This window comes from Leopardus geoffroyi, chromosome B1 (assembly GCF_018350155.1).
Source record: "Leopardus geoffroyi isolate Oge1 chromosome B1, O.geoffroyi_Oge1_pat1.0, whole genome shotgun sequence".
Lineage (NCBI taxonomy): Eukaryota > Metazoa > Chordata > Mammalia > Carnivora > Felidae > Leopardus > Leopardus geoffroyi.
The window spans coordinates 130873484-130896152 of NC_059327.1; the positions used below are offsets into that span (position 1 = coordinate 130873484).

At 37.5% G+C, this 22669-nt stretch overlaps 1 long non-coding RNA gene across 1 annotated transcript; it reads right to left on the reverse strand.

Annotated features, from left to right (window-relative positions):
- Positions 1 to 1166: 1166 nt before the first annotated feature.
- LOC123583264 lies at positions 1167 to 22527 on the reverse strand. The gene is made up of 3 exons (XR_006704811.1): positions 22419 to 22527; positions 15859 to 15864; positions 1167 to 1179 (listed from the first exon to the last, which is right to left on the reverse strand). It is a non-coding gene; the product is annotated as an uncharacterized LOC123583264 (long non-coding RNA).
- Between the last annotated feature and the right edge of the window lie 142 nt (positions 22528 to 22669).

Sequence of the window (22669 nt, forward strand, 5' to 3'; positions counted from 1 at the left end):
ACCTCTTATTCGTGGCCCTTCTTCTCCACTTTCATTGGTACTTCTCCATCATAACCAGCTCTTTGCATCAATGTCCTAACTGCTGTCTCAGTCCTCAGCATTCAAATCTATCTGCTATGTTGCTGAAAATCTAATCACACTATTCATTTACTTAAAATCCAGGTTCTTAAAACTACAGGAAATAATTTAGATTATTTATGGAATCATACACACCCCTCCATATTCTGGCTTTGCCTTCCACTCTTGTCTCCATCATTTTCATAGGTTGTATTTTTCATTCTGTTTTGTGAAATACCATGCTGCTCTCCCCACATTCTAAATGCACTAATTCTCAAGTCTTAATTTCACCGACTCCTTCTCTTGCCTAGGCAAACCCATCCTTATCCATTTCTCAGTAATATGTGTATTTCTTTTTTTTTAAACATTTGCTCTATACTTAGGTATTTTTAAAAATTTTAATACAAGTATAATTAATATACAGTGTGTTATATTAGTTCCAGGAGTACAATACATTGATTCAACAATTCTATACATAACAGTGCTTATCACAGTAAGTTTACTCTTAATCCCCTACCTGTTTCACCCCTTCTCCCCTCTGGTAACCAGAAATTTGTTCTCTATAGTTAAGAGTTTGTTTTTCTGTTTGACTCCTTTTCTATTTTTTTCTCTCTCTTTTTTTTTTTGTTTATTAAATTCCACATTTGAGTGAAATCATGTGATATTTGTCTTTCTCTGATTTATTTTACTTAGCATTATATCCTCTAGATCAATCCATGTTGCTGCAAATAGCAAGATTTCATTCTTTTTTATGGCTGAGTAATATTCCATTGTACATATACACCACATCTTCTTTATCCATTCATTTTTCGATGAATACTTGGATTGATTCCATAATTTGGCTATTATAAATAATGTAGCAATAAATGGAGCAATGTATGTGTGTATGTATATAAATATAAATATAAATATAAATATATATATCTTTTTGAATTCAGGTTTTTGTATTCTTTGGGTAAATACCCAATAGTGCTATTACTGATCATAGGGTAGTTCTGTTATTTTTTTCTTTAGGTTAGATCTATTTTTAATTGTGTAAGTAATCTCCATACTGCTTTCCACCAGTTTTCATTCCCACCAACAGTGCACAAGGGTTCCTTTTTCTCCACATGCTCACCAACACTTGTTTCTTGAGCTTTTGATTTTAGCCATTCTGACAGGTGTGAGGTGATATCTCATTGTAGTTTTGATTTGCATTTCCCTGATGGTGAATGATGTTGAGCATCTTTTCATGTGTCTATTGGCCATCTGTATGTCTTCTTTGGAGAAATATCTGTTCATGTCTTCTGCCCATTTTTTAATTAGATTACCTGGGTTTTTTGAGGGGTCTTGAGTTATATAATTCTTCATATATTTTAGATATCAACCCTTTATCAGATAAGTTGTTGGCAAATATCTTCTCCCATTCTGTAGGTTACCTATTAGTTTTGTTGATTATTTCCTTCACTGTGCAGAAGTCTTTTATTTTGATATAGTCCCAATAGCTTGCTTTTGCTTTTGCTTCCCTTGCCTCAGGAGACATATCTAGAAGGATGTTGCTGTGACCAATACCACATATATTACTGCTTGTGCTTTTTTTTAGTATTTTTGTGGTTTTAGGTCTCACATTTAGGTCTTTAATCCATTTTGAGTTTAGTTTTGTGTATGGTGTAAGAAAATGGTCCAGTTACATTCTTTTGCATGTAGCTGTTCAGTTTTCCCATCACCATTGGTTAAAGAGACAATCTTTGTGTATTTCTATTGAAGCATTATGTCATTATATACTAATAGACAATTCCTTAGTCATCTTTTGCTGCCAATACCTAGGATAGTGATTAGTGTATAATTTGTTTTTGCAGAGATAATACTTTAAACCAAATAATGATTATAATCATGGAAACTCCAGATTATATTCCAGGTAGGAAGGAAAATATTTTTCAACTCTTCACTTGTGTTTATGGCAGTATTAATCATTGCTATTCAACTACCACATTTAGAAAACCTCAATCCACCTTTGGCTGATTCATTTTCTGGGTCCTGGCTCCCATAATGAGGCCATGTGGACATCTAAGAAAGAAAGAGGATGGAAGGAAAAGTTTTCAGGGAAGAATCGAGGAAGCTGCTACTTGGCTCCTATAACCTCATGCATAATGACTTCTGGAACTATAGACAGCTGGGCAGGGAAAGCACTGGCTCTCGAAGGAGATAAACAAATGCCAACCATTTTAATACTTGCTGTGACTACGCAGGTAAAAAATAACAATAGCAGTAACAATAAAAACTGCATATCTTAACAAAGAAGTAACACTGTTTCCTCTGAACCAAGGAAATTTCAGCAGCCATGACAGCTACCTTTATCCCGCTATTGCTTTTCCTAAACAAAAATATTAGACCATCCCAGGAATCCTTGGCAGCCTGACGAGAGTGGCATCTAGGCTCACTGTCTACTCAAGCTAACCATCTGGAAATGGAATCTGCTTGCTAAGATGAGCCACCTTGTGTGTATGACATCCAGACAGACTGGCACAGTAGCCCTGGCCCCAAACCAGGGTCCCCATATAGTAGGTCCAACTGTTAGAGCTACAGAAAGTGCTCTAAGTTTCTGGAATGAAGCCCTAATACCTGTGCACTGATAGACGACTGAATTTCCTTTGTTAAAGGCACAAATTTAATTTCAAAAATGAAGCAATGATTGTTACTTCAAAATAATGTTAATTCAAACCATTAACAAGTATATAAATTATAAATGCTTTTTAATTTTTAACCATATTCCTTATATTTTTACATAAACCAAACTTCAAACATATTATCCACAATAAATCTACTTTTTAAAAACATAATTGTATCTTACTAGGTATCTTTTTATTACTATTTTTATATATAGCAAACTGATATACCTGTAATATGATCAACAGTTCCATATATTAGAATAAAGAAGCAATGAAACTATTCTGCTAAGAGTTCTATTGAAATCTCCCCTCATGAGTATTTGAGGGAACAATGAAAAAAGACAAAACGTTATCCTAGATTCAGTGATTCCATTTCTCCTTTCCCATCCAGTATTCCAAGTGGCAACATTGGTAAAACATACTTCATACAAGATCTGAGAAAAATAAGAGGGGCATGAATATAATCCATATACATAAAAAAATAGTATATTACTTGATCTTTAAATTTTGCGTGTCATCATTAATAACTTTGAAAATGAGTCTGTGCAGTTCTAAGAAACAAAATTTAGATTAGAATTACCAAAGTATTACCCAACAAAAATAGCACCAATGAGGGAATATGTTATCTAAAAATGACCTAGCTCTACTCCACTGGAAAGGAAAAGATCCATTGTTGGCTCTTGTCCTCAATATTTTATAGAACCCTGCTTCCTTCCAAGAGTCTTCTCTATTTTTAAAATCTGGGGATTATATTACAATATTATATGGTAACTATATTTCCATTTTATGTGAATAGCTTAGCATCTATACATAGTAGTCGAGCTACACTTTTCTTAATAAAGAAGGAAGAAAGGAAGGGGATGTTTTGTTTGAGGCAAATTATATTCACACACTGAGATTGTCTTTGCCAATAATTTATTTAACACAGGGTCACTGTGGGAATTGTAATTTAAAACAATAATATTTTACAAGCCAATAGCATAGAGGATAATATCTCTAATAAGCCAATAACATAGAGGACAGCAGAGAATCTATTGCTACAGAGATCAAGGGACTAAGAAATAGTCATGAGGAGATAAAATATGCTATAAATGAGGTACAAAATAAAATGGAGGCGGTCACAGCACAAATTGAAGAAGCAGAGGAGAAAATAGGTGAATTAGAAGATAAAATTATAGGGGCGCCTGGGTGGCGCAGTCAGTTAAGCGTCCGACTTCAGCCAGGTCACGATCTCGCGGTCCATGAGTTCGAGCCCCGCGTCGGGCTCTGGGCTGATGGCTCAGAGCCTGGAGCCTGTTTCCGATTCTGTGTCTCCCTCTCTCTCTGCCCCTCCCCCGTTCATGCTCTGTCTCTCTCTGTCCCAAAAATAAATAAACGTTGAAAAAAAATTAAAAAAAAAAAAGAAGATAAAATTATGGAAAAAGAGGAAGCTGAGAGAAAGAGAGATTAAAAAAATCCAGGAGTATGAGGGGGAGAATTAGAGAACTAAGTGATGCAATCAAATGGAACAATATCTGTATCATAGGAATTCCAAAAGAAGGATGGAGAAAAGAGCTTAAGGCATACTTGAAAAATCATAGCTGAGAACTTCCCTGATCTGGGGAAGGAAACAGGTATTGAAATCCAAGAGGCACAGAGAACTCCCTTCAGACGTTACTTGAATCGATCTTCTGCACAACATATCATAGTGAAACTGGCAAAATACAAGGATAAAGAGAAAATTCTGAAAGCAGCTAGGGATAAACATGCTCTAACTTACAAAGGTAGACACATAAGTAGTGGCAGACCTATCTACTGAAACTTGGCAGGCCAGAAAGGAATGGAAGATTTCTTCAATATGATGAACAGAAAAAATATGCGGCCGAGAATCCTTTATCCAGCAAGTCTGTCATTCAAAATAGAAGGAGAGATAAAGGTCTTCCCAAACAAACAAAAACTGAAGGAATTCATCACCACTAAACCAGCCCTACAAGAGATTCTAAGGGGGATTCTGTGAGTGAAATGTTGCAAGGACCACAAAGTACCAGAGACATCACTACAAACATGAAACCTACAGACATCACAATGACTCTAAACCCATATCTTTCTATAATAACATTGAATGTCAATGGACTAAATGCTCCAACCAAACGCCATAGGGTATCAGGATGGATAAAAAAACAAGACCCGTCTATTTGGTGTCTACAAGAGACTCATTTTAGACCTGAGGACACCTTCAGATTAAAAGTGAGGGGATGGAGAACTATCTATCATGCTACTGGAAGTCAAAAGAAAGCTGGAGTAGCCATATTTATATCAGACAAACTAGACATTAAATTAAAGGCTGTAACAAGAGTTGAAGAAGGGCATTCTATAGTAATTACAGGGTCTATCCATCAGGAAAAGCTAACAATTACAAATGTCTATGCGCTGAATATGGGAGCTCCCAAATATATAAAACAATCATACGTAAACAACCTTATTGATAAGAATGTGATAATTGCAGGGGACTTTAATACCCCACTTACAACAATGGATAGATCATCTAGACACAGAATAAATAAATAAACAAGGGCCCTGAATGATACATTGGATCAGATGGACTTGACAGGTATATTTAGAACTCTGTATCCCAAAGCAACAGAATATACTTTCTTCTCAAGTGCACATGGAACATTCTCCAAGATAGATCACATACTGGGTCACAAAACAGTCCTTCATAAGTGTAAAAGAATTGAGATCATATCATGCAGACTTGCAGACCACAATGCTATGAAACTTGAAATCAACCACAGGAAAAAGTCTGGAAAACCTCCAAAAGCATGGAGGTTAAAGAACACCCTACTAATGAGTGAATGGGTCAACCAGTCAATTAGAGAAGGAGTTAAAAAATATATGTAAACAAACGAAAATGAAAATACAACAGTCCAAACCCTTGGGATGCAGTGAAGGCAGTCCTCAGAGGAAAATACATTGCAATCCAGGCCTATCTCAAGAAACAAGAAAAATCCCAACTACAAAATCTAACAGCACACCTAAAGGAAGTAGAAGCAGAATAGCAAAGACACCCCAAACCCAGCAGAAGAAGAGAAATAATAAAGATCAGAGCAGAAATAAACAATATAGAATCTAAAAACACTGAAGAGCAGATCAACGAAACCAAGAGTTGGTTTTTTGAAAAAATAAACAAAATTGATAAACCTCTAGCCAGGCGTCTCAAAAAGAAAAGGGAGAGGACTGAAATAGATAAAATCATGAATGAAAATGGAATTATTACAACCAATCCCTCAGAAATACAAGCAATTATCAGGGAATACTATGAAAATTATATGCCAACAAACTGGACAACCTGGCAGGAATGGACAAATTCCTAAACATCCACGCACTCCCAAAACTCCAACAGGAAGAAATAGAAAACTTGAACAGACCCATAACCACCGAAGAAATTGAATCAATTGTCAAAAATCTCCCAACAAATAAGAGTCCAGGACCAGATGGCTTCCCTGGGGAATTCTACCAGACATTTAAAGCAGAGATAATACCTATCCTTCTCAAGCTATTCCAAAAAATAGAAAGGGAAGGAAAACTTCCAGACTCATTCTATGAAGCCAGCATTACTTTGATTCCTAAACCTGACAGAGACCCAGAAAAAAAAAGAGAATTACAGGCCAATATCCCTGATGAATATGGATGCAAAAATTCTCAATACAATACTAGCGAATCGAATTCAACAGCATATAAAAAGAATTATTCACCCTGATCAAGTGGGATTCATTCCTGGGATGCAGAGTGGGTTCAACATTCACAAATCAATCAATGTGATACATCACATTAATAAAAGAAAAGAAAACCATATGATCCTGTTAATCAATGCAGAAAAACCATTTGGCAAAATTCAGCATCCTTTCTTAATAAAAGCCCTTGAGAAAGTCGGGATAGGAGGAACATACTTAACCATCATAAAAGCCATTTATGAAAAGCCCACAGCTAATATCATCCTCAATGGGGAAAAACTGAGAGTTTCCCTGCAAGATCAAGAACACGACAGGGATGTCCACTCTCACTGCTGTTGTTTAACATAGTGTTGGAAGTTCTAGCATCAGCAATCAGACAACAAAAGGAAATCAAAGGCATCAAAATTGGCAAAGATGAAGTCAAGCTTTCACTTTTTGCAGATGACATGATATTATACATGGAAAACCTGATAGACTCCACCAGAAGTCTGCTAGAACTGATACATGAATTCAGCCAAGTCACAGGATACAAAATCAATGTACAGAAATCAGTTGCATTCCTATACACTAAAATGAGGTAACAGAAAAAAAAATAAAGAAACTGATTCCATCCACAATTGCATCAAGGATCATAAAATACCTAGGAATAAACCTAACCAAAGATGTAAAAGATCTGTATGCTGAAAAGTATAGAAAGCTTATGAAGGAAATTGAAGAAGATACAAAGAAATGAAAAACCATTCCGTGCTCATGGATTGGAAGAATAAATATTGTTAAAATGTCAATACTACCCAAAGCTATCTACACATTCAATGCCATCCCAATCAAAATTGCATCAGCTTTCTTCTTGAAGCTGGAACAAGCAATCCTAAAATTTGTATGGAACCACAAAAAGACCCCGAATAGCCAAAGTAATATTGAAGAAGAAGGCATCAAAATCCCAGTGGGAGGCGTCAAAATCCCAGACTTTAGCCTCTACTACAAAGCTGTAATCTTTAAGACAGCATGATATTGGCACAAAAACAGACACATAGACCAATGGAATAGAATAGAGACTCCAGAACTGGACCCACAAACGTATGGCCAACTCATCTTTGACAAAGCAGGAAAGAATATCCAATGGAAAAAAGACAGTCTCTTTAACAAATGGTGCTGGGAGAACTGGACAGCAACATGCAGAAGAATGAAACTAGACCACTTTCTCACACCATTCACAAAAATAAACTCAAAATGGATAAAGGACCTGAATGTGAGACAGGAAACCATCCAAACCCTAGAGGAGAAAGCAGGAAAAGACCTCTCTGACCTCAGCCGCAGCAATTTTTTACTTGACACATTTCCAAAGGCAAGGCAATTGAAAGCAAAAATGAACTATTGGGACCTCATGAAGATAAAAAGCTTCTGCACTGTAAAGGAAACAATCAACAAAACTAAAAGTCAAACGATGGAATGGGAAAAGATATTTGCAAATGACCTATTGGACAAAGGGCTAGTATCCAAAATCTGTAAAGAACTCACCAAATTCCACACCTGAAAAAAGAAATAATCCAACCCAAAAGAAGTGGGCAGAAAACATGAGTAGACACTTCTCTAAAGAAGACAAAAGAAGACATCCAGATGGCCAACAGGCACATGAGAAGATGCTCAACGTCAGTCCTCATCAGGGAAATACAAATCAAAACCACACTGAGATACTGCCTCACGCCAGTCAGAGTGGATAAAATGAACAAATCAGGAGACTATAGATGCTGGAGAGGATGTGGAGAAACGGGAACCCTCTTGCACTGTTGGTGGGAATGCAGACTGGTGCAGCCACTCTGGAAAACAGTGTGGAGGTTCCTCAAAATTTAAAAATAGATCTACCCTATGACCCAGCAATAGCACTGCTAGGAATTTACCTAAGGGATACAGGAGTGCTGATGCATAGGGGCACTTGTACCCCAATGTTTATAGCAGCACTTTCAACAATAGTCAAATTATAGAAAGAGCCTAAATGTCCATCAACTGATGATTGGATAAAGAAATTGTGGTTTATCTATACAATGGAATACTACTTGGCAATGAGAAAGAATGAAATATGGCCTTTTGTAGCAACGTGGATGGAACTGGAGAGTGCGATGCTAAGTGAAATAAGTAGGCAGAGAAAGACAGATACCATATATTTTCACTCTTATGTAGATCCTGAGAAACTTGACAGAAGACCATGGGGGAGGGGAAGGGGAAAAAAAATTTAGGAGAGGGAGGGAGGCAAACCATAAGGGACTCTTAAAGACTGAGAATAAACTGAGGGTTGATGGGGGGTGGGAGGGAGGGGAGGGTGGGTGATGGGCATTGAGGAGGGCACCTGTTGGGATGAGCACTGGGTGTTATATGGAAACCAATTTGACAATAAATTTCATATTAAAAATAAAAAATAATAAGCCAGTAAAGAAATAACATACTTCAAACCAATGATAGATTAATTACACTATTGTTTGAGCAATGGGGAAATGAAAGATCTAAAATTCAAATTTAGTTGAGGTGTACCTTTCTACTAGTTGATAATCAGTAGATTTGGCCCTTCCGACAACTAAACTCTGGGGATCTGCTACTGGCATAGGACCCTCCCTGCCATGGTACTCAGCCAGCGGGGGGTGGCACTGGAGCTGACAGGCAAAGTGGGCTGCTCTGAAGGTTGTCACTCCAAGGACTGTCACACAGTTTGTACCGCTGCCTACGAGGCATAGCCTCGCCAGTCCAGGAACAGATGTCCCTTCCCCTCCTGAGACTACTGCATGGCTTAACACCACTGATGCACAGGAGCGTCTTGCCCCCTGCAGAAACAGGGTTGCAAGATCTTTGGAGACCTATCTAGATCAGCCAAAAGTAGACTGGCCCAGACGCTGCCAGTAAGTCCTCACAAATTCTTGGTATTTAAAGTTTAAATGTCAATTACATAGTAGAAGCTCTTCCATTTATCATCGACAAGACTTCAGTGGTGCCCACTAAATCAACAGTTGGGCTACTGAGTGCTTATCAACAGCTAATGTCAGTGACAACATCTTGACACAGCTCCCTCAATGTAAACAAAGTCATCCTTAGATCAAAGCAATGTTGCTGAAGTCATAAGGGTATTTGAAATCATAACAAACCAAGAGACAACAAGGAGGAAGGAAGAAAAGAACGAAGGAAGGAAGAAAGGTAATTTAAATTTGAAACCGGAAAGGGATTTTTGCCATTGTGCTCCAAAGCCAAAGCCACAACATCATCTGTGGGCAATGGCACAAGTGTTCGTGTGGACAAATCTAGTGTTGGCACTTGTGGTTTCTGTTGGTACCAGCCGCTTCAGCAGCTGCAGGAAGCAGTGGTGAAAGAGGTGATAGTAAGTGAGCAGTGGTGCTGACAGAGCTGATGAGGAAGCTTCTTATGGGTGACTCAGCAATGGAGGTCTCAGAATAGAGGACTTACACAAGAGCATTCAGGAAGGACTTCTTGGGGACTCTGCAGAAAAGTCTTTGAAGAAGATAAGGATACTCTGTTTCCAATGAAATAGTTTTACTTACTGGGAACATGGCACATTTTTTATAACTGGACCAGAGCAGCTAGAAGAAATGGAAGTTACGTTATTAACTTTTTTCCTAAAGAAACTGAAGCTGATAAAAATGAGATACATTTCCCAGAAGTGATTCCTTGGAACAATATTACATTCAGGGAGTCCACAAAGCCCAAAGCCAAAAGAACCAATCTCTAATTTGAGATCTCATTCATTAGAAATCAGTATAAGATATTTGCAAGAGATACAAAGACTCCTTGAGTACTCCTAAAATCAGTCTAAATTTTTCTCTGCCCTAACCCTTTAACAAGTGTAATAGCCACATCAAGTCTACCAAAATGGCATTGCCTTTCCAGTTGACATTTTTTATAGACATTTTTCTTACAGAACATGTATTCATTCTCCTTTTCAAAAAGTTTATAAGTAGTTGCAAGTTTATTAAAAGAAAATCAAATCCTTCTTTCTTGAGAAATCTGATGGCACTTGTTAGAAGGAAACTACACCCTCAAGGGAGAAAGGACTGGTGAGAGCAGATGGAAACATTTTACCTTTTGTGAACTCATTTCACATCAGGTGAGTTTTATTTTTTTTTAATTTTTTTTTCAACGTTTATTTATTTTTGGGACAGAGACAGAGCATGAACGGGGGAGGGGCAGAGAGAGAGGGAGACACAGAGTGGGAAACAGGCTCCAGGCTCCAAGCCATCAGCCCAGAGCCTGACGCGGGGCTCGAATTCCCGGACCGCGAGATCGTGACCTGGCTGATATCGGACGCTTAACCGACTGCGCCACCCAGGCGCCCCACATCAGGTGAGTTTTACAGTAACTAAAAGCAATTTTATTTGAACTTCTCAGTGACCTTTATGAGATTAGGTATTGGCAGCTTGAGGCTACCTCCTAGAGGAACCTGGCCATGTTTCAAAAGCACCAACCTAATTGACACTCCTTCCAATAACCTTTCGTGAGTCACAAGGTTAAGTGGAAACAGGGACCAAACCAAACATTCACAATGGTCTTTCTTGAACAAGGTGAAAGTCTTTTTCATGGTGTGTGTGTGTGTGTGTGTGTGTGTGTGGGTGGTTGTTGTTTAGTTTTATCCTGTTTTGTGGTTGATTTTCATTACAGGGAGGTCTGTCTACAATTCTGCCAATCTAGAATCTTTTATAAATAGGGAGATAGAATAAAGTCAGTTGAACATTATATTTATTGCCTGTACTATTTACAATCACTGCAAGAGACACACAGATAAAAGTCAAAATCTGACCACAAAAATACCCACTTATGAAGTCTCTTCATAGTCAAAATACTATAGAATGCTATAGTTAAGCGCTGTACGTGAGAAAAATCACAACAGCTTTTTTTCTTTTCTCTTTTTCTGTGCTGGTAAATTGTACAAATGGTATGAAAGTCATAGAGTTGACAGTGTATCATTCTGTTCCTCCACAATTTGGTAATTAGTGGAATGTACCACAGTAAATTAATTGGAAGTATTTTTTTTTTTAATCCTAAGCATAGGGAAAGTTAAATTGCTCCTGCTTCTGGCCCAATGTGTTTTGCCATCTGGACTGCCACTAACTGCTGGAAGTGCCCCCTTCCTCCCAAAGAAAAAATAAAAGATAAATGCTTTTGAACACTACCTTATGCCTGTTTAAACATCAATTTCTGACTATACACAGTAGCTCCCTGTGTAGCTCCCTCCTCCCCTCCCCCTCATTCTCATTTTTCCTCCCTGCAACTATCCTGACAAGGAGAAAGAAAGGAGGAAATCTTACATGTAGAACATTTCCATTATGATCCCCAGTGTGGTGCCATTAAATAGTACCCTTTCTGAGTGGGTCTAATTGGCCAATATGTGGTGCTTTCTATTGATGCTTTTTAGTCACTACAGAGTTCGATTTACTTATAGGTATATAATTCATCACGTGAAGGTCACTTTCTTCACTCATTGTTCTGCTGTTTAAATTGTTATTCTATGTGAATTTCCACGTAATTAACTGGTTTGGTTGCAATTTCAAACACTTCAGAAAGACAAAGGGAAAACTGAAAAAAAGCCACATTTGTGAATGGTTTACATTCAGAAGCGTTACTTGTCATTTCCCTAGACCACCAGATGTCAGCCTAAATTGAAGAATGGAAAAGAAACCGTGTATGGTGTGAGTTTCTAGTGTGCCAGATGGAGTTTTACACAGCCCTGCAGGAAGAGTTAGCCAGCAGCAGTTACAATTCAGTGTTAGAAACAGCACAGTGACCCTGCATGCACGGTAGCATTTTTTGATTATGGAACTTAATTATATCATAGATCACTGATAGCTTAATTTATGAGGATTGATTTTGTTAATTCAAGCAGTTCAAAAGTCACTGTTAAAGCTTCAGTCCGTTTAATTGTATCTGACTTAAGCTTTACTCATGCTACCAAAAGACAAATGGCTATACAGAGGTAATACATTTTTATTTTTCCTGCTGTTTGTCCACTTATTTCATTTATTTCTACAAGTATCATTGACTGCGATTTACATTTCGATGAGCAGTAGTTTTCTCTTTTTTTGCTTTTCATTGAGCAAAAGAAAATTCAAATATTTATGTTAAAAATGTGTCACTTTTTATTTCACTACCACTGGAGTACCCACCACCTTAAGAAGTTAAGATTTTCCTCTCAATATTACCATCCATTTCAAATTGAAAGATTACAGATGTTACTTCTTAGGACCAAACTGTGCTTTGGGCTAATCTAACAGAAGTGGGCTGCTGTATTTTTTATTAATATATGCAACATTGAACATGTAGGGAAATTCTATTAAAGTATGCGGTAAGAATGGCAGTCAGGAATACATTTAGAATGATTTTACTTATCTTTTGAATTTAACATAGGAGGATGAGTAATATATTAAATTGAATAACAGAGGAGTGAATTTAAAAGATTGAGCCTGTGAGAGAAAAGAGAGAGAGAGAAAATGTATAATTTGCCCTGATAGTTTATTTAGGATTCAATCCTGCTCAAGCTAGCTCTCATTACTGATGTATCAATGAAACAGGGCTTTTCTCCCTGTCTCTTCACCTTCTCCTTGAATTTTAACCCTGACGTTTATTTGAACACCAGCAGCCAGGCTCTTATCTTTTTTCACCCCACAGAGCTATGAAAGCCAAATTCCCTTTGAAGCCAATGATAATGATAATGATAATAAAACCTCACATTTGCTTAACATTCTGAAAATAAAAGAGCTTAAAATACTCTGTGGACATGATCTTATTAACCTCATAATAAAGTCCTTTTTGACATAGTAAATGCGAATTTCAAAAAGGTTAAAGGCCTATTCCATGGTTGCACAGTGTATCGACGGCAGAATCGAATCAAACTTATTTTATCTCAACAGTAGCTTTGACATCTGAACTTCATTTTAAAATCAGATCAGCAGGAAAGAGGAACAAAATAAGAAGCTGGCTTTTTATTCAGTTTTTCCTAATCCTTAATAAGAAGTTCTTCTATAGTCACTTTGTAGAAAATAAAATCTGAAGATTTAGGTTTGATTATCTCTTACATATTATGTTTGTATATTTTGAATCTCAAACATCTATATGTCTTTCAATTTTACCAAATATTGCAATACCCCAGAGGCTTATTAATCTCTAGCACATTACAAAACAGTTTATGATACAGATTTTGTATTATTTCCAAAATTAATAATCTTCAAATGGTAGAGATTCTGATATCCTAAAGAGGGGAGAATATTCTACTTTCCCAACATAACCGCACCATATGTTAAGGAAAAGTAAAGAATGGATTTGATTTGATATGTATAAATCCAGAAATAAATTGTGAAGAAAACTGAAGACATGACGCTTAATACAAGCACATTCAAATTATCTACACCAATAGATGTGGGAGTGACATAATGTGCTCTATCACCAGGGGTGTGTTTAAAGACTGAGTCTAGGGGCACCTGGGTGGCTCAGTTAAGTGTCCCACTTCAGCTCAGGTCATGATCTCATGGGTCGTGGGTTCAAGCCCCGCATCGGGCTTTGTGCTGACAGTTTGGAGCCTGGAGCCTGCTACAGATTCTGTGTCTCCCTCTCTCTCTGCCCCTGCTGTACTTGCTTGTGCGTACGATCTCTCTCTCTCTCTCTCTCTCTCTCTCTCTCTCTTTCTCTCTCTCAAAAATAAAAATAAACATTAACATTTTTTTGAAAAAAGACTGAGTTTGAACTTCTGCTTTCAGGCACAGAAATGTAACAGTACCCTCATACACAGTGGTTTTGTTTCTGGCGGGTGTTTCTGTTTTGTTTTTCTTGTACAAAGTGGTACAAGAAGGTTTGTTTGTTTGTTTGTTTGTTTGTTTGTTTTGGATTTTCCTTTGCCTGTCTATGCTTCCAAAGTCTCAAGTTTAAATAACCAAATAACTAACTAACTAAATAAATAAATAAGAAAAAAAAAAAAAGCTTCTTACTGTGTAGAAGCCACAAAAGAGTAGACAGTAGCAGCTGATGTATTCCAAGCTTCACCAAGTAATTGTTTATAGTTTAGGTCACAAAAAGCTTTGAGCATTTCCATGAGGACCTGTTTGCTACTCCACACAGCCTTGATGCAAATTGAAGCTAGGAATGTGGGGCCCCTCTGTCCCTTGAACTCAGATCAACAGCCCAAGTCCACCACAGGTAGAAAACGTGGGATGATTTCCCTCCCTCTCAATCTGCATCATAATCAAAATGTTTTTCTTCCAACTCTGTCAAGTCTCTCAGTCAAGCAAAATACTTCTCAGAATGGCATGCAGCCCCTTTTTTCTCTGCTCGTGCACCTTCCCCATTATGTAGCTTTGAATACATAATCTGCAACTTTCTTCTTCCCCTTTCCGTTCTCAGAGCTATTCAGCAAACATGTGCTGTTAGGCACTGCAGACAGGATTCAAGGGGTCTAACTCTTCCTGCTGTGCACAGTCCGGCAGGCACAGCGGACACAGTGAACTTGGTGCTTTATCAGTGTGGTAAACCTGTGATCGAGGTGCTTGGCAAATGCAACAATCGTTCTTCCCTAGATGCAAAGGTGGTGTTGGGAAAGACCCAGCCAAGTGGACTGGAAGCATGGGTAAGATGTGAGCAGTTTGAGAGAGGTTATTCTAGAAAGCAGAGGCACATTTACATAAAAATGCAGAGGATGTTTACAGAAAGGTGTTTGTAGAGTGTCCTGGGGGAATGGTATCCCTCAACACTGACTTCATCTAATTGTTTTACTTTAGCTCACAAACCTTCTTTTAAAATGCATTTATTTATTACAACTCCTATTTAACACCTACTATAAGTGTTAGACTATGGGGGGCTACGTATATCCCATATATCGGAACTTTGCAATTCTATTTTTTCCACAATCCTTATAAACTTTACAACAGTCTGTTTATTACCTCCCACGTCATGCTTTTTAAGATACCCATACCCAGAGACCTCTTTGGACAAATGAAAGCGCATATTTCGGTGATTCTCATTGAGAACCTCTGGTATAGGTGATCTAAGGAGGTCTGGTCTTATGTGTTATTTATAAGCAGGGCCCCTGAAAAAGAATTAGCCACACAGACCCTTCTACTGCCTCAGGGCTATAAGTATGCAACAGATTAGCCTCCCTCAATCTCTTGAAGTCCTAGTGTTTCTATCTTTCCTGAATACAATTCTTGGAATATCTTTCTTTGGGCCTCCATGGACTTCAGAATGAAGTTAAAATTCTTAACAGAGTATACAAGACCCTTCATTAATTGCTCATGAGATGCATGTTCAGTCTCATCTTCTGCCACGCACACATGCACGCATGCACACACACACGTATGTGCGCACTCACGCACACGCACACAGAGACACACACACATCCCTTTTTGCCCAGTAATATGACACACTTGACATTCTCAGAATATGTCAAGATCCCTCACAACTTCCAGCTTTGAACACATTTTTCCTTCTTATCCCAGGGTTATTCCCTCTTCCGCTTCATACCTGTGCAAGACTAACATTCTTTTAGACTTCATAAGCAAGTGTTTTTAGCCATGCCCGCTTCACCAGGATGGATTAATTAGTCCTTTCTTCTCTCTACCCTCCATGCAGAGATCTGTTGCAGTACTTTTTTCACTATATTATAATTGCTAACTTTTCATTAGTCTCCTTACTAGAAGGCAAGCTCCTGCTGAGTAGGCAGGAGGTCATGTTTACTTCTGAAATCCTTAATGTGTATGCTTGGCACAAAAAAGAGGCTCAAGTGTGTATTGGGAAAAAAGAATTCCATGACTTCATTGAGACATGTTTCTCTTCCAAAATATTTCCAAATTTCTGCATTCTCACTGAATGGTTTTTAAACTCTTGGCGCATTGAAGAACCAAATTTGTGTAGCATATTTTAGCAAATGCTAGACATATGCATAACATTCTGTGTATAAAACTCCTTAATTTAGGGTTATGTTATTTGAAAGTTATTTGATACTTAAAAAAGACTGAAGGGGTCCTTGGGTGGCTCTGTCATTTATGCGTCCAACTTCAGCTTAGGTCATAATCTCAAGATCCGTGAGTTTGAGCCCCCTGTCGGGCTCTGTGCTAACAGCTCAGCCTGCTTTGGATTCTGTGTCTCCCTCATTCTCAAAAATAAATAAAATATATTTAAAAAAAAACCCTGAAAATGCAGACTCAGGAAATGCTAAAGAGTGTTGTGATTTCTTCTTTATATTAATAGCAATTACCAGAATATCTTTTCTTTATTTGGAGCAAAATTGCAAGATAAGAAGTAAAGATCTTTTCTTTGCACTTAATTCACTGTTTCTGTTTCAGGCTTAATAGGATAAAGGAAATGTGAAAAACAAATTTGTTTAACTTGGATAAGCATTGACAGATCAGTAAGAAAGAACCTGTCCTACAAAGATCCCTTTCCTTCGGGTTTTCCCCCATTAAAAGGGCAAAAGAACATTGAAATTGCATTAATAATGCTAATTAATATTTAATGAGTGATTGACCAAATGCCAGATGTAAACCTACCGTGACCAAACACAAGAAAATATCTTTTGATGGTTTCACAGCCAATGTCTTTTGGGAATCATTTTTGAAATAGGCTGTTTAAATATTCCTTGTTTTCATAATTAGGCATTTAACCTCTGCTGCTATATTTAGGCGAAGAGTAAGAATCTTTGGACTTGTATCAATGAACCAAAAATTGTGTCTCATGAAAATACAACATCGTGTACTTCAAAACTGCTGGAAGCACAAAATAATTTAAATCCCACTTTGCCACTTTGACTGCTATAGAGAAATATTCTTGTAGTAGAATGACACTTTTTAATACACATCATTTCCTTTCTTACTATTTTATCAGCATCAGTTGCTACTTGCTTTCCTATTACCAGACTGATACTGCCAAGATGTTACAACTAAAGTTTTCATTCTTAAGTGTTGCAAACCTTAATTATTCTGCTTCATACTCCCTCTCTTATCCTAAATTGTTTTTTTAGGTCTCTCCACACTAAGGTTTTCTCCATCCCTCTCCAACATCTTTATTTTACTTACTACATATTCCTAATAAGGCACTGTTGCATGTTGTGTTGTCCGGAAGCTGACTTTAAGATGAAAAATTCCATTTAGAAAGTTGATTAGAGAGTGGTCTTTTGAAGAACAACTATGGAAAAGAAAGGAGAAAAGCAGGGTTGAGGACAGGGAGGGACAGAACAGTAATATGATCAAAGCAAAGACTTCATTTGAGACAGCTGGTCCCTCAGGGAGCACCAGGACTGAGGTGGCCTGTTAAAATCTCCTGCGTGTAAGTGAGTGGTTAGGCCTTTATATGTCCACTCAAACCAGTTATTAGTTCTGAGCTGCCCCTAGAATGGCAGCCTCACCCTGGCCAAGGAGATTCTCTATACCTGAGCCAATTCCAGGACCCACAGAGACATGACCAGTGGCTATGGAAGAAGTCCTTCTTGAAGGAGAATCTTGGTGTCACATCATAGTGCCCACTGCAAGATCAAACTGGCTCAACTACGCCTTTTGCCAAAGATAACTCAACCAAAACTTCCTAAAGGAATTTAAAGACTTTTTCTGACCAACAACTTTAGATAATACAGTGATGTACAACACGAGAGGCCTCCTTTAGTAAACAATTAGAGGGACTGAATTAAGAAAACAAAACAGAAAAAATGTTGTGGAATGAGAAGAATTGAGTGAGGTAGTTTATGTATAGTCATTCCCTGGAATACAGTGCCAGTGAAAGCCACAAGTAGCATGATAGCCAGAAGAATCTTAAAGAATATGGTTGTCAGCATCTATTTGGAAATGGTTGGTGTTGCTGCAGTGTAAATCTCCCTCCACTCCACCACTCCCACCAAAGTCTTTAATTAAGTTTACTTCAAGCATGGATCCTGAATGAATGATGGAATTTTAGTGAAGATTAACATACAATCTTGAGATTCACCAATGGGTTGACATAGCCTGTGTGTAAATAAAATGCTGGAACTAGAACTGACCATTTAAATATAAACTCGAGAATTTTCTTAAATTGTAATAAATATTTTCAAATAAGCCTTTCATAAATCTTAGAGGGGTGCCTGACTGGCTCAGTTTGTTGAGCGGCTGACTTTGGCTCAAGTCATGATCTTGCTGTCCGTGAGTTCGAGCCCCGCGTCGGGCTCTGTGCTGACAGCTCTGAGCCTGGAGCCTGCTTCAGATTCTGTGTCACCCTCTCTCTCTACCCCTCTCCCACTCATGCTCTCTCTCTCCCTCTCCCTCCCTCTCTCTCTCAAATAAGCATTAACAATTTTTTTTTAATCTTAGAAAATTATACATGTGCATAAAATGGGGTTCAAGTTTATCTTAATAGGTTTGAAGGGGTGATGGTATACCAGGTAATAAATGCATTACACTAATGAAAACATATCTAGTACATTTAACATAGTAAGTGAAATACTGATAATTCAGAATTTAGCAAAGAAACGGCTTTTGAATTCATCTGCCTCTGGAATAGTGAAGACACACTAAATATATTAGTAAAGGACATTTTTATTAATTGTATGTTCAAGCCACACTTAGCCTAGAAAATTTTTTTCCCTCACATAAGTTAGTACTGATAAAACCCCTACTGCAGCTACAGTAGAAGGTATTTTGTGGGAGAAATACGTACCCAGTACTTGTCAATTGTGTCTACACACCTCACAGATCCTTGCTGCCAGAATCCCTCTTTTTACATAGATGTTAGGATTAACAATTTATTTAAGCAATAGAGCAATAAAAATCAGATTAGTAAAATCTGTTTGAGAAAGAAAATCATAGCAGGTTTGAGATTGAACCTAGAACAATTGGAGGGAGAAAAAAATGAAAGAAAATAAATTTCCCATTTATCAAGTACTTATTCTGCCCCAGACTCTGAGCAAGATGTCTCCAATCCTCAAGTGACTCTGAATGGTGAAGACCCATTTTGTACTGAGGGGTCCAAGGATTGGAGGGGTCATGTTACTTGTCCAAAGCCACAGAAATAAGATTTAAACTCAGGTTGGTCTGGCCAAAGATCCATGCTTTTCTCAATTGCTAAGTGGTTTTGGAATTTTCTCATCAATTCTGATGAAGCAAATGACCAGTCTGACATTTTTCAGCAGAATCCTGTTTAGAATATAATTATCATGAATTCAAGGAACAAAAGCATCCTTACAGAACCGTCAATTGGGCTAAGGTGTCGTCAGGACTAAGTAAGAAGGTATTGGTGATTACCAAGAATTTAAATTGTAATTATACCTGCATAGTACTCAAATTTGTTATAAAACACTTATTCTGTTTAGTAAACTATAATCATCAATGAATGTCAACATTATTTTGTTGACCTTAAGAGAGGTGTCTGAATTCATGGGCCAAACATATCTGTAGTCATAAAACTGGTGTACCGTGGTGTGACCAGGCAAGGTGTGTTCTTTACCTAGTCTGAATTGAATCTGTCTTTGCTTAGTTCTGCTATACCTTAAATTCACAGAGGTCAGAAATACCTTATTTTGAAGGCATCTATTAATAGCTATAATAGAGTTTAACTTTATGTGAATAGCTAGTTACACTACATTTATGGAATTGTTGTGACTTCATTGTGGACACGTTTTGTTTAAACTGGTTTATAAACAATGAATCCATGTAGTGTATAAATATAGGGTTCTATTTCAATTCTAAGGAATTAATGGTGGAGTTTCTGGAATTAGAAGATACCTCTTCAATTCTCATAACATTATTTTTCTAAAGAGGCAGATTAAATAGCTGTTTGACACTCCTCATGCAAACTTCTTTTGACTCTAACATATTAATCACAACCCCCACATTAGTACAACTCTACAATACTTTTCCACCCTCTCTTCAAAGAACTGTTCAGTCATTTTTTTTTCTGTGTCCCTGGACTTTCTGTCTTTGTGACTTTATCTTGTTCGTTCTGCACTCAAAAATGAGGTGAACAAGTGTAACACTAGAATAGCTTCCTCCCACAAAGCCAGCTTCAGTGTCTTCACCAAAAGAAGATATTACCATACAGTTTAATGAGAACAGATATTTACCAATCAAATCAGGGCTGTCCCCTGTAGGTTCTAGTTCACAAAAGCTTGAATCTCCAATTACCCAGTGTCTGGTCTCAAATATGTTTTCCTTCTAGGCAGGTTTTCAGTAACAGATCCCGTGCCCACAAGACTCTCCCTTGGGCAGAAGCAAGCACAAAGACACCATTGTCTTCTTCTTGAACGGGATTCAAGGCAACAGTCCCAGTTTCTTTGCTTGTGGGTTCTCCAAGCTGTTCAGTGTGACAGGAGGAAGCAGAGTGTGTCTGCGGTCTTCCCACCTGCCACACCACTCCCAGTCAAATGGGAACAAACCTTTGGGTGTCCACGTCATGCGTTTGAAGTCCAGCCCACAAGTCTTAACAGGACCCTTAAAGAAATAATCTTTCTTTTGGTTATGTTTATGATTTGCTTAACACTATTTCTTCATAAGTACATCATAAAGACACATTATTCTGTCTCAGAGGAAGGACATATTTAAGAAATATCAATAAATACAAATTAATATGTTTTCCACAGGTTAGGAGAAAAAATAATTTTTTACTTTATGTATTACATACGTAAAAGTTCTACATAACATGCCATTCTTTAAGAACCAAAACATATTGACTTTTCTTCCACAAGTGCACGGAAATGTGTAATGATGGGATGAAACCCCAAGCTTCACACAGGGAAGGCAGGTGTTCTATCAATGAACTACAGACTTTAGGAATTATTGCTTTGTTTGTATGCAACTTGGGTTTCCTTGCTTATTTCTGTTAAGTTAGACTTTATATCCTCTATCCTTCCAACTTAATTTGACAAAATTTGCCAAATGCTATATTTTCCCCTTTGTTATTTTCTGCATTTCTGTTTGCCGTGAATTTAATTTACCTTGTTCATTATGCTGTATGATCTATTTAACTTCTCTTTCTAATTCTGAGGCCAACCCATAATCTGTTTCTCTCTGGTGTGTCTATTTTTTATAATCTTTCAACCCTTATTTCTAGTTTTTAAAGATTTTAACCTGTGCTTAGTCACCTTCCCTCTTTATTTCCCTCTTTTTTCATTCTTGCTTTTGGGTTTACATTCCTAGACTGTGATCCCGCTGGGCTACCGCCTGTTACAAAACAGCACAGGAATCTCCCGGGAATAGCCTGTCAAAATTGTCTACTTGGTGATCGTTTACAATGCTTGGCAGGTGGTGTGTGACTGATCACTGCTTGAGCAGAAATGTATTAAACTGATATGTGGCCACATTAGAGTCACCTAAACAACCAATTCTAGATGATAAAGTAGCCATGGAGCAGAAGAATAAAATTCTATGAACGAAAAGCAACATTACCAACAAAATCAAATAAAATAATGGTAAAATGCCAAAAATGGGCCAAAATATCCATGTTTCTATTGTTCTGAGCCTTACATTTTCTTATGCCATGAAATAATTCTGTACCATATGTGAAACAGCATATAGTATGGATATAGCTGTGTAAACTGTGATTTTTCAAAACATTTTCCAATTCACATCTTTGTGTTTGTTCCGTTTGTTTTTTTCTCAACATTCACTATAACTGACCTAGATACTCTACATGGAAAGCAGTTAGTAGAAAGAACATATGGCATTATGGAAACGAAGGGGGAAGTGATAAAAACTACTAGGAATATTACCTGGGCCTCTAATGAATCCTGACATTCCATTTAAAGAAAGCAGGTCCCCACAGTATAATGATATGATGTTCTACATTTGGGCCTTAATAAAGCCAGAAACTATTCTTTTATATACAGTGAATGAAGAGGATTAAGGAGTTCAATTTTGGAAAAATAGCAAAGCAACTATGTGGAAAAGAAAATTCATTTTTGAATAATTTCTTCCCCTATAAAACTAGTAATTATATTTAATCACAGGAATGTTTGATTTAAAGACAGCCAGATGGAAAAATAACAGGTGTTGGTGAGGATATGGACAAATTGGAACCCTCACACTTTGCTGGGGGGAATGTAAAATGGTGCAGCCACTGTGATAAACAGTTTGGTGGTTCCTCAAAAAATTAAAAATAGAAGTACCATATGACCAAGCAATCCCATTTTAGATGTATACCCTGGAAAATTGGAAACAAGTATTCAATAAAATATTTGTATATGAATGTTCAGAGTGGTACTGTTTACAGTAACCCAAAGTGGAAACAGTCCAAATATTTCAACCAATGAACGGACAA